Source organism: Penaeus monodon, chromosome 17 (genome assembly GCF_015228065.2).
Source record: "Penaeus monodon isolate SGIC_2016 chromosome 17, NSTDA_Pmon_1, whole genome shotgun sequence".
In the NCBI taxonomy this organism is placed as follows: Eukaryota; Metazoa; Arthropoda; class Malacostraca; order Decapoda; family Penaeidae; genus Penaeus; species Penaeus monodon.
Window position 1 is genome coordinate 10,679,910 of NC_051402.1, and position 10,000 is coordinate 10,689,909.

Genomic DNA, 10,000 nt, shown 5'->3' on the forward strand with positions numbered 1-10,000 from the left:
AAATTGCGAAGATATTAAGTTTCATTTATACCTTTAATACATATGATAATCATAATAACAAGGATGATAATGATAATTATAATAATGACCATGATCAAAATGATAATGATGGACAATAATGTTAATGATGGTAGTAATTAAAATGATCATAACAACAATAGTATTAATAATGATAATTGCAATGATAATAACAACAATAATAATGATAATGATAATAACAGTAACAAAAAGTAGAAAGTACAATAACGTTGAATTAAATATAATACAAAAATGACAGTAATAATAATAACAATGATAATGTTGATTATATTGCAAAAGGGTATAATGAGAATGCACAATTCACAATGCAAGATATATATTCAACTCGTTTCGATTGTATCTTTGTCAGAAATACATCTCTTGTGCTGTAAAGATAATCATTCTTATTCATATTTTTTCTACATCTACGACTATGAAAATGATAATAATACTACTGATGATAAGGAAAATAATAATTATAATTATGTGTATAGTTATGAGAACGATAATTATGTTAATAATAATACCAATTACAATAATGGTCCTCATCATTGATGATGACCATTATTGCTGTAATTGGTTTTACTATCAATAACAGTAGCAATAATGATAATCCGAAACAACAACAATAATACTAATAATAATAATAATAATAATAGTAATAATAATAATAATAATATTAATAATAACATTAATAATAATAATAATAATAATAATAATAATAATAATAATAATAATAATAATAATAATGACAATAATGCTCCGAGGACTAACTTATACCAGAATCCCCTTTAATTGACCCTCCTCTCTTATCACCCTAACTTATGCGTTGCTGTTTACTCATGTCGTTTTCAACTGTTACAATATGGCTGACAAAGGCAATTCTCAGATACGATGATATCTTTTGAGTTTTGATTCTCTCTCTGAGCTGGTATTATTACTCCTATTCGTAAAGATGATAACACGATGATGCTCATGATGTTAAGAAAAGAAAGATAATAAAATCAGTAATGATGATCATAATGGTGGTGATAATGTTAATAATTTCTTGTGTGGCATTATATTCACCCAAGGCATTAAAGGTGTAGTTATTTCCTCTCTTGGATATCCTCCTCTGGCGTGCGAAAAGTGCGTTAATATATGAAAAGGGACAGGGGTGTTTTTCTTTGTGAGTGTTTTCCTCTCGACGTGTGTATGCTCACGGTTCGGGCCTATCAAGAGCCTAGAACTAAATATTTTGAATTCCAATTAGATACAATTAGGTATTTGTATTGCATTTTAAGTTAATCGATTGCTTCTTTGTCTTGTCATAATTCATAGTGATAATAATAATAATAATAATAATAATAATAATAATAATAATAATAATAATAATAATAATAATAATAATAATAATAATAATGTTGCTATTATTATTATTATTATTATTATTATTATTATTACTATTATTATTATTATTATTATTATTGTTGTTGTTGTTGTTGTTGTTGCTGTTGTTGTCACTGTGAATTATGACAAGACAAAATATTCAGCATTTGCTATATAGCCATCGCCATCAAATTCTCCCCAATGATAGTAATATCATCATAATTTTTGTTTATCTCTCATAATATCGTTTCTTCCCTCTCCATCTCCCTACTCTGTTTTGTCGTTCCCATCCCCTTCCCACTCGCTTTCTCCCCACCTTCTCTATCTTTTACTCTAGACACAACGACATACAGGCTGGATTGCAGGCGGACACCTGCGTGTGAGTATACACGTATGTATGTTAACTATATTGAGGAAGCTCTTGCATGTAACAGCTTATCTTTTTTTATATCTCCATTTGTTTCCTATCACTTAAGACTTTTTGCCTTATCTTGACAAATAGTTGTCATTTTTCACTAAATCTTTCATAAGCGGTCTGTTGTGGTATGATCCTCGCTTCGGGTGCGAGGGATCCCGGGTTCAAATCCCCGACAGGCCCGCTTTTGTGACCTGCGGCCCGAGCACTGGGAGAGTAATAGTAATAATAGTAATAGTAGTAATACTGAGGTTAATAATATTAGTAATGATCCAGCAATAATGAAAATACTCATAACTGTGATCTTCATAATAGGAACAATAATATGATTTATATATATTTTGTATTTTCCCTTTTGGTACGCGAGTGTTTTAATGTATGAAAAGCAAGTGTTGTTGTTCTTTATAAGTGTTTTCCTCTCCACGCGCGGCTTAGCATTGAAAAGAGCCTATGACAAAATATTTTAAAATGTAATTTGGCACAAACTACATTTGGATTTTTCTTTAGAATATCAGGAATCAACATGAAATCAGATTATATATTTACATGAAATATATATCTGTAACCTAAAAATATGAATATGAATAAAGTTTATTTGCATGCAAGCAATACATATGACACAGATTTTTTTCTTCTTCTTCTTTTTTCTATTTTTTTATATATATATGATTCATGTATATACTCGATTACCAGTCTGCCTACCCTTACATCTTATGCTTCTACGCGTCGCCAACAGATGTCGCAGTACGAAAAGCTTTACCTGTAGAACTGTATACCAGATATACGCACGTAAACAAACACATTCAGAGAGAGAGAGAGAGAGAGAGAGAGAGAGAGAGAGAGAGAGAGAGAGAGAGAGAGAGAGAGAGAGAGAGAGAGAGAGAGAGAGAGAGCCGCTAACAACCGATGGGCAATACAAGAATCCATTCCCAGTTCTTCTCAGTGTTGTCATTCTAGCGATTTTCCCGCTAGTTTAGTTTATATTTAATGAATTTTAGGTCCTTTCTTGGCGGAAAATTTTGCTTTTACTGTCATGTCTAGCAGTTTTTCAGGTTCAGTCTAAAGGTTTTGTGGAAATATTCTTGGCAACACTGATTGCTACACTGTCATGCCATAATTCATAATGATGAAAGTAATGATAATAATGATAAAAATGGCAATAAAATAAATATCCATCACCGCCAGGTTTTCCCCTTACCCCTTTTTGTTGCCTCCCTCCCCTCCCTACCACCACCCTACCCCTTCCCCTCAATCATGATAGTCGCTGAAATGACAAGACAAGAATCTGCAGCGTGTCTGAGACATGACGTGGAATGAATATCTTCAAAATCACTCTGTACCTTCATGAACCTCTATGATACAACCTTACAGACTCAAAAATATAAAAGAAAAGACTGTGTATCTTGATTTGTTGATATTATACGGGCAAACAAATCCCTATGATCATTGAAAATATCCAGTTGTCTGAAATTCGGACTACGCGAAAACTACACTTTTTACATGAAGAACAATGTCTGAAATGAGAAAAGAAAAATGTGTTGACTGAATCTGAGAAATACATTTTAAAGTTTCCAAGCCTTGCAAAGCGGAGTGGTTGTATAAACACTATAAGTTGCAGAGTAGTCAGGTACATTTTACATTGCATTTGAAGCTTATGTTTTGTTTGTAGTTAAAAGTTATATGACATAGTTTTCTGTTGACTTTTTCATGAGAAATTAAGGAAGATAACTTCCCCTTTTTCCAAAAATTTGTATGTCTGCCCTAAATTTGATGATACCGTGTTGTGCAGCATCCACGAAACAAATTAAATCAAAGTGTTCGGGGTTTCGGTATTGTTACAAAAAATACTAATACTGTTTGTTTAATATTACCTTAGACGTCTTTTTCTTTCTTATCATCATCCCATGACACTGACAAAAATACTCGCATCCTTTTAGCAAAATTGAGTTATCAAGCGGTCTGTTGGTCTAGTGGTATGATCCTCGCTTCGGGTGCGAGGGGTCCCGGGTTCAAGTCCCGGACAGGCCCGCTTTTGGGACCAATGACTCAAGTATCAGGTACAGACGAGTCATACGAAGGTAGGAGAGGAGGGAGCGAAGGAAAGGCAAAGGATAGAGGCAGTTAAGGAGAGTAATAGAATAATAGCCCTAAGTTTAATGATAGTCGTAATCAATAATAACATTGATAGTGGTGAAAGTAATAGTGATGATAGTAGTAAAAATATTAGTGATGGTAATAATCATGTTTATAATTATGATTATCATAGTAAGAACAAAAATATTATGTAAAAATACCAATAATGATAGTAGTAATACAATAACAATAATAATAATGATAGTGAAAATAATATTGATAGCGATTATAATATTGATCATAATCATAGTGATGGTGATAATGATTATAATAATATTCTTCATGATAATGCTGATAATAATCCTAATGGTAATGATAATTATATTATTATGTTATAATAATGATAATAACAGTAACAATAAATAAGATCAATAACAATGGTAATATTGAATAATAAAAATAATAATAATGGTAATAGCAATAATGGCAATGGATATAATAATGACATAAACAGTAATAATAATAATAATAATAATAATAATAATAATAATAATAATAATAATAATAATAATAACACATTTTAATGCATGTAATAACGATACAAACAAAACAATAATAATATTTATGATGATAATTAAAGTAGCAGTAGTAGTATTAGCAACAGAAGTAAATCAATAACATTAGTACTACTGACAATGGTACAATTAGTACCATTAGTACTGACAATGGTACAATAACAATTAGTACTACTGACAATGGTGACAACAAGCTTAATTATAGTCAAGATAAAGATAATAAAGATAATCCAGCAAAAGGGAAAACGGGCACCACTAAATGCCACCTTCCGCTATAAATCATCAAGAGCGATCTCCCCGCAGATATATTCCTACGCCATCAGTAGCATAAAATAGCACAGCTGGAATTCATAAAATTCTTAAGTAAAAGAGCTTAATATTTCACGCTGGATGAAGGCTGAGCATTCTAGTTTTAGCATTATATTCCTCCGAGGCAGCGAGGGTGCAGTTCATCTCTCTCGATGCACGACAGTGTGTTAAGGTAGGAAAAGAGACATTGTTGTTCTTTGTGAGAATGTTTTTATCTCTACGTGTGTGTGTGTGTGTGTGTGTGTGTGTGTGTGTGTATGTGTGTGTGTGTGTGTTTGTTTATGCATATGTAGGTGTGTGTGTGTGTGTGTGTGTGTGTGTGTGTGTGTGTGTGTGTGTGTGTGTGTGTGTGTGTGTGTGTGTGTGTGTGTGTGTGTGAGTGTGGAGAAAGAGAGAGAGAGAGAGAGATGCTAACAAGCGATCGGCACTAAATCAATACCCGGCTGCTTCTTGTGTCGCTTCATAATTCAAAGTGATTATAGTTAAAACAATAATAATACTAATACTAATAATGATAATAATGAATTTTCAAACATTATCCATAGAACCATCGCCACCAGGTCTTCCTCTCTTTCCCTTTCACTCTCACTCCCTTTCTCCCCTCTCACTCTCATTCCCTTTCAACCCTTCTCAGTCTCACTCCCTTTCCCCCTCTCACTCTCACTCCCTTCCACCCCCCCCCCTCTCACTCTCATTCCCCTTCTCCCCTCCTTCACTATATTTTACTCTGAGCACAACGACGTATAGAAACACGTCAGGCTGGAGTGTTGGCAGACATTTGTTCGTGAGTGTACATGCACGATGTTAACCATGCCAAGGCACCTTCCACATGCCACAGCTTAAGATTCTGTGTTTCTACGTTTGTTTGCATTTACTTAAGACGTTGTTAAAAAGCTTTACTTATCACTCCATTACTCTGACAAAAATAGTCGTATATTTTCAAGCGGAATTGAGTTAACAAGGAAGGTAGGAAGGTAGGAGAGAAATGAGAGAAGAAAAGACAGAAGATACAGGCAATAAAGGAGAGAGAGAATAATAATAAATGTAATGATATTCATGAATAGTTATAATGATAATAGTAGTAAGGATGGTATTAATAATATTAGTGAAGATGCAGTAATAGTGATAATAGTGATTATACTTATGAGTATCATAGTAAGAACAATAAGTTGATTACCAAAGATAACAATAATGATAGTGATATCACACTGATACTAATAATGGTGTTTAAGAATATAATTAGAATATTATTATCATTAACGATAATATCACCACCGGTAACTCTGATAATTATAATGGTAACAATAGTAATGATAATAGTATCAGTGGATATAATAATGACAAGAAAAATAATAGTATTGTCAGTAATTTAAGTAATAAACATGCAAACAATAATAATAGAATAATAATAACAATTGTAATTATAATAATGATAATAAAGAAACTAGCAGCGGTAGTAATAGTAGAAGTAACAATAAACAATATCAATAACAATAGCGATGATTATGATGATAACAATGCTGATAAAATCATAATAACAGACATGATAAAGACAATAATAATAATCCAGTGAAAGTGAAAAGTGAAAGTGAAAAAAAAGGCGCAGATTAAATCACAATACCGTAATAATAAGGTTAATAAGATAACAATAAAATATTCAACATTTGCGTTCAAATCCCTCGCCGCCAGCGGATGGTAACCCCGGCCATTCCTGGCACACAGGGGGTCATTTAGAAGCAAAATGGAACAGGCAGTATGTCACATCAAGAATATCTATTGTAATAATTGGAATGAAACTAAATTATTATTAATTATTGTTATTATTCTGTTCTGTTGTTTCCTTCCTCTTCCCTCCCCCTCCCCTTCCCTCCCCCTCCCTTTCCCAGTCGCTTTCAACACCCCTCCCCCTCCGACTCACTACTCCTTTCTCTCTCCACCCTTCTCTCCCTCTCCCTGCCCCCCTTCCCCCTCTCACTCCCTTTCTCTCTTCCCCCTCCTACTCCCCTTCTCCCCTCCCCCTCTCACTCCCCTTCTCCCCTCCTCCTCTCACTCCCCTTCTCCCCTTCCCCTCTCACTCCCCTTCTCCCCTCCCCTTCTCACTCCCTTTCTCCCCTCCCCCTCTCCCTCCCTTTCTCTATTCCTCCTCTCACTCCCTTTCTCCCCTCCCCTTCTCACTCCATTTCTCCCTTCCCCCTCTCACTCCCTTTCTTTCCTCCCCCTCTCACTCCCTTTCTCTCTTCCCCCTCTCACTCCCTTTCTCTCTTCCCCCTCTCTCTCCCTTTCTCTCTTCCCCATCTCACTCCCTTACTTCGAGCACAACGGCAGGTCAGGCTAGGATTGTAACCTCAATAAATTTCTCTACTCTGACAAAAAAGCAAATATATATATATACATGTATATATATAAATATATATATATATATATATATATATATATATATATATATATATATATATATCGAGATAGATAGATAGATAGATAGATAGATATTGATGTTGGTACGATCCTCGCTTCGGGTGCGAGGGGTCCCGGGTTCAAATCCCGGTCTGGCCCGCTTTTGTAAGAGGTTTTCATGAGAAGAACGTGATTATTATCAAATACAATAGTAGTAATGATAGTGATATTACAAATCAATCATGATGTTATTAAAGAATATATTCATAATAATATTAATGATGTTGATTATGATAATGACCATAATCATAATGATATGGTGATTATGAAGATAGCAGCAATGATAATGATGATGATGATAAAAGTAATAATGATTATTATCATTATCATTATCAATAATAGTGTCATTATTATCATAGTTTTGATATTAACAGGAACAATAGATAAAAATAAACAACATTGGTAATAGTGGTGATAATGAAAAAAAATGATAATAATGATGATGATGATGATGATGATGATGATAAAATAATGATGATATTAATAATGGTGATGATGAGGATGATAATATCTTTCATTATTATGGGTATGATAATGAAAGAAACAATAACTGTAATGATAACAATCATAATAGTAGTACTAGTAATGGAATGTTTACAAACAATAACAATACTAACCATTATGCTGATAACAATCGTAAAAGCAATAGTAGTAGTAGTAGCAGAATGAAAAATTAATAGCAATAAAAATGATAATGATAATGATGATAACAGTGATGATGCCAATCACAATAACAGTCATGATAAAGGCTGATAAAAATCCAATGAAAATGAAAACGGACATCAGCAAATGCCACCTTCCGCCATAAATCATCAAGAGCGATCTTCCCGCAGATATATCCCTACGGCACCAATAACATAAAAAAAAAAAAAAAAAAAAAAAAAAAAAAAAAAAAAAACACACACAGCTGGAATTCATAAAATTCTTAAATAAAAGATGCTGATATTTCACGTGGGATGAAGGCTGAGCATTTCTAGTTTTAGCATTATATTCCCTCCAGGCAGCGAGGGTGTAGCTTATCTCCTCTCTCGGTGCACGATGTTTTGTTAATTTTTATCAGAGTGTGTGGAGAGAGAGAAGTTAACTAGTAATTTTCACCCCTTCCCTCCCACTCCCATAAGCATCTCCTCTCCCACTCCATTCTACCTTCCTCCTCCCACTCCCTTTCTACTTTCCCCCTCTCACTCCCTTTCTCCCTTCCTCCTCCCACTCCCTTTCCTCTCTCCTCCTCCCACTCCCTTTCTACCTTCCCCTCCCACTCCCATAAATTTCTCCTCTCCCACTCTATTTCTCCCTTCCTCCTTCCACCCCCTTTCTACCTCCCATTCCCACTCTCCTTTTATTCACCCCTTCCCATCAGTGGCGTGCAGAGGGGGGTTGGGGGACGAAGGAACAATGGCCCCAGGCATCCAAATAGGGGGTGGGGGTGCATCCAAGGAGAGATGGACATAAGATAGTGATTTTGAAATTTATGTTTAAATCGAATAAAGCGTTTATTCCGTGTTTCATCTGTGCTTATAAATTGAAAATATTTCTTTTTCTCATAATATTTCTTAGTACTAGGTCTTATACCTGAGCCTTTATACTCCCTTTCTCCCTTTTACTCTGAGCACAACGGCGTGTAGTAACAGGTGTAGACGGACATATGCTCGTGACTGTACATGGGCGTACACGTAAGTAGGTTAACCATATTAAGGCATAACAGCTTATGAGTTTTGCCTTCTCCTCTTGTTTACTCTTGCTTAACACGTTTTCGTCCCAGTACTCCGAAAAAAAAGTGATGTCCCATTAAAAGTGAGTTAAGAAATGGTCTGTTGGTCTAGTGGTATGATCCTCGCTTCGGGTGCGAGGGGTCCCGGGTTCAAATCCCGGACAGGCCCGCTTTTGCGACCTAGGGATTCGTGTACGGACGGATCGCAGGAAAGGAGAGGAACGAGGCAAGGAAAGATAAGAGGTAGAGGGAGTGAAGGAGAAAGAGAGAATAATAATGATTAGGTTAATTATAGTCATATCCAATAAAAAAGTTGATAGTGATGAAAACTATAGTGATAATGATAACAGTAGTAATGATAATAACGATAGTAGTGATAATGCAGTTATAATAATTGTGATTATAATTACGATTACGATAATGACAATGATAATAGTGATATTATTATAACATTGATAAGAATATTAAATATTAAGTAAAATAATTATATTGATTATGATGATTATGAAAATGACCATGATCATAATGATAATGATAATGAATATAATAACAATAGTAATGACATTGATGGTAATGCTAAAATTACAATAATAATGATAAGAAACATATTGGCAATAATTATAATAATGGTAATAATTATTATTATAACATGAATGCTATTAATAATAATAGTAATAATAATAGTGATGAGGATAATAACAATAATAATATCAATGTCAATAATGGCAATAATAATAATAACAAAAGGCATGGATATGATAATGATAGAAACAATAAAAAATATATCAAAAGCGATAGTAGTGCTATTGATAAAATTAATGATGATACAAACAATAATAAATGTAAAAGAGCACAGCAAGAATTCATAAAATTCTTAAATAAAAGATGCTGATATTTCACGCGGGATGAAGGCGGAGCATTTCTAGTTTTAGCATTATATTCCTCCAAGGCAACGAGAGTGTAATTTATCTTCTCTCTCGGTGCACGACGGTGTGTGTGTGTGTGTGTGTGTGTGTGTGTGTGTGTGTGTGTGTGTGTGTGTGTGTGTGTGTGTGTGTGTGTTTGTGTGTGTGTGTT

At 34.2% G+C, this 10,000-nt stretch overlaps 2 non-coding genes across 2 annotated transcripts; both read left to right on the forward strand.

The window, feature by feature from the left end:
- The first annotated feature begins 3,757 nt into the window (after positions 1 to 3,757).
- Positions 3,758 to 3,829, forward strand: Trnap-cgg. The gene has a single exon. It is a non-coding gene; the product is annotated as a tRNA-Pro (tRNA).
- Positions 3,830 to 9,020: 5,191 nt separating this feature from the next.
- Positions 9,021 to 9,092, forward strand: Trnap-cgg. The gene has a single exon. It is a non-coding gene; the product is annotated as a tRNA-Pro (tRNA).
- The last annotated feature ends 908 nt before the right edge of the window (positions 9,093 to 10,000 follow it).